Source organism: Rhagoletis pomonella, unplaced genomic scaffold (genome assembly GCF_013731165.1).
Source record: "Rhagoletis pomonella isolate Grant_MI unplaced genomic scaffold, Rhpom_1.0 Rhpom_scaffold_00002, whole genome shotgun sequence".
NCBI lineage: Eukaryota > Metazoa > Arthropoda > Insecta > Diptera > Tephritidae > Rhagoletis > Rhagoletis pomonella.
The window spans coordinates 72538553-72542451 of record NW_023458556.1 but is presented as its reverse complement, the minus strand read 5'-3'; positions in this window follow the sequence as shown (position 1 = coordinate 72542451).

Here is a 3899-nt window from a genome sequence, read left to right as displayed (position 1 = left end):
TTTTTTTTTCTATTCAAAACAGTAAGTGTGGCACCTTTCTGAAATCTTTATTAAATGAGCAATTTTTTTATGTAATGTAAAGTTATAGCTCAGTACATTTTTTTTTCACCCGAGATAGTCAAAGTTGGGGAAGAAAATATCAAAAAGTTAAAAATCCAGAAATAGTCATAATTTTATGATGTTTCCTTAATATATTTTAACTTCATTGCATTTGAGTATGGAGAGGCAGTTATCTACAAGTATTTTACATAAAAAATTTACTAAGTATTGCCCGGTTTGTAGTTGCAGTTAAAGAAAACACATGAAAAGGCACGATTTTTTTTTTAATTCGAAAACATGTAAATATTTCAAAAACGGTGACACTTTTACCTGAAAATTTTTTGTTTATCAGTGAGCTCACCCCCCCACCTACCTTCCCCTAAAGTTTGGCACGTTACTTCTGGGACACCCTGTATAGAAAAATATATAGTAAAGACTAGGGATGTGCCGGATATAGATTTATCCTGTAAAAAATAACAGCCGGATTCGGATATCCGATCGGATATCCGGTAGACTGCTGCCCTTAATAAATTTCACAACATTGTTTTTTTGCCGGCTCGAGTTCACCTCGACCAGGGTTGTTGCGAATATTATTCCGAAATAAAAGTCCTTTCCGGATAATAAACAAACCGCCTGTCGAAATTAAACAAAATTTGGTATCATATGAAAGAGGAATGAAATAGCTTTTAAACAGAAATAACGAACGATCTTAATTTATATTTTTTTTTATAATTTAATACTAAAGAAATGCATGCACCTGACACAAAGTTTGTTCTATGGTACCTGGTTAACATTTTTTATAGAAATATTTTTAAATATGTGGCTTTCCTCGTTTAGACATTTCAGTTATAAAGATATTAAAGTCCTCTTTAATTTGGTACCAAACTTATTTTACTTATTTTTATTTATTTAATTTGGATAAGCGGTTTGTTTATTATCCAGAAAGGACCTTTATTTCGGAATAATATTCGCAACAACCCTGACCTCGACCTCCGCACCGTTTCTGATGCTACAAAATTTACCACTTCGAAAACACAATTACGCACACATCTGTGCGATGCTATCGCAGTGAAAAATGGCATCTTATAAACAAACAAAAAACAATCTTCATCAAATTCTTTGCTTTTGAACAATCAAGATGTTTTGTTTTCTAACGTCAATTTTTGTTTAAATTATACAGAACCGACCTTTTTCGTTTCTGAACGCGTAGGTCTCCGATTTCGGCACGACGAAATGAAGAGCTGTGAATGTTCCAATAAATAGTTGCGGCATTGTTGTAATTTTTTCGGAACAGATTCGCACCGTCAGAATCGCGGAACATGATATACCCACTCTTTCTGCTTATCAGTGGAATGTGGTCGAAAATATAATACATGCTTAAACGCCGTATGAAGAAATGACAAAGCAAGCCAGTTTGGACAAAGAGTCCATTGCTTATGTAATTCCTGCAGTAGCTACACTGAATTCTTTTTTGCTAAAGAGATGCAATGACAGTGGTCTTCAAAAATTTAAAACTGAATTGAAGCAATCATTGCACGACAGATTCTTATCAACAAACTATTAATAAAAAAATTTACTTGAATATAGGACTAAACATTCAACAACGACAATGTTTCACTATTGCAACATTTTGCATAGTGGTTCGGATAGCAGATCTAGCTGGACGAAAGTCAAAATTTTTTTGTTTTTAAAATACTTAATGGTACTTGGAATACATTCCTGACAATACATTCAAATAGAAATTGCATTTATTAAAGCATTAACATAAGAAAACAAACAAAAAAAGGTAAGTCAACGCCGCCTATTTGAGAACTCTATTTTAAAAGCTGAAATTTAACTTAAAAGATCGCTAATTGCACTCACAAATATTTGCATAATTGCAAATTGACTTTATAAACAAAAAATTACACTTATTGCGCTATTGATTCAGAGGTCATAATGCAATTTATGTCCACATTGGTATAAGCAAATTTATTCTGAAAAATCATCGTTTTGATTAATTAAAAAGATAAATTAAAGAGTAGGAAAAGTAAAGGCCGCCGAAGGCCATTATAAAACCACTCGCGAATTTTCTGCTTTCTGAAATTAAAAAATTATACAACAGGCATGCAAATATTTAAGCGCTGTTATACAAATTTTTCTGAAATTTAAATAAAATCTTAAGAAGTGAGTTGTTTGACATTTGGTGTTGCTGAAACTTCTAAAAGACAACAAGGTGTCCGTGATTATGTGATTAATAAATTGAAAGAAATATCTAACGAAAATGCTCGTTCCGAAGTAAAGTATAGATTCGTTATCAGCAACCCAGAAAATCCCCAGATACCCAATTACATAGAAATCTACCGATTTTTTTAAATTTTCGTCCGCCATATTTGATCCGCCATTTTGAATTTTTGGTAAATGACTTTAGGTATGTAATCAGCGACCCAGAAAACCCCCAGATACACAGTTACATAGAAATCTACTGATTTTTTTAATTTTCGTCCGCCATTTTGAATTTTGGATAAGTGACTTCAGATTCGTAATCAGCGACTGAAAAATCCCCTAGGTAAGAAGTGGTGTAAAGATCCATCAACGAGTATTTGTTTAAATAGTTTCGTCCAGCTAGATTTGCGATCCGAACCACTGTGTTTTGTGACCCACGTTTCAAAACTCGTTATAAATCAGTTAGCATGGAGAAACCAGTTGAATCATATGAAAAATGCCGAACTATAGTGAAAGCTTCCATCGAGGGTCGAGCTCACGAGGATATTTGGCAATGCTTTGAGGAAATCGCCAACGGCTCTGATGCTGATTGTAGTGTTTCTAGTGATATGGATAGCCAAACGATTGTTAGACAAGGCAGCGAACGTACAAGAAAAAAGGCAGCGATTTAGAAATAGAGAAATATTTGCAGCTACCTCTTATATCCAGACAAGAAGATCCCTTAACTTGGTGGAAGTATAGCCGCAAAGAATTTCCAAATTTGTTTACACTGGCAATGAAGTATCTCTGCGCGTCACCTTCCTCAGTGAACTCGGAAAGAGTATTTAGTGCATCGGGTAACATTTATGTTGAAAATAGAAAAGGTTGTTGCCCGATAATGCGGAAAAGCTTCTTTTCATAATGAAAAATATACAAATTGTTAACTTTGATTACTAATTAGATACTATTAAATTGGATTACAAAAATACAAAATCTGGGTTAAATTTCTAAATTGAATCTTCTATAATCGATATCCGGAATCCGGCCGGATATTAGCCAGTATCCGGCCGGATAACCGGATAACTAAAAAACGGCCGGATAGGCCGGATTCCGGATATCTACTGGATACCCGGCACATCCCTAGTAAATACCAATGTCCTCTAGTATATTGGGCCTTTTCATCTAAGAGCTTGAAAAAAGCTGCTGACACGTTCTTATGTATTCCTGCAACATCAATACAATCTGAGCGAATATTTTACAAAGCAGGTCAAATACACAGCGAGAGAAGAAATAGATTAAAAGATACAAATATGAATAAGATTTTATTTTAAACCAAAATACTAAATAATTCAATTAAAAACAAATCAGCCGTATTCACAATCTGATACAAATGGTTTAGCATCTCATTTTAGTGCCGTGTAAATTGGTAGCTCATTAAAATTATAAAATAATATCAATAACCGTAAATGAAATGTATATATATTATACATACATATATGTTTATCTACGTATGTATATCAAATTATTTTTTTTGTTTTTTTTCGCACATTTAAAATCGATTTAATCGATAGAGGTGAACAATCGATGTTTAGCCAAAACTAACCGGAGCAGGAGAACTTAACAAAATTTAAATATATGCGAGCTTTGGGAACAAATTCAATTAATTAAAAACAAAC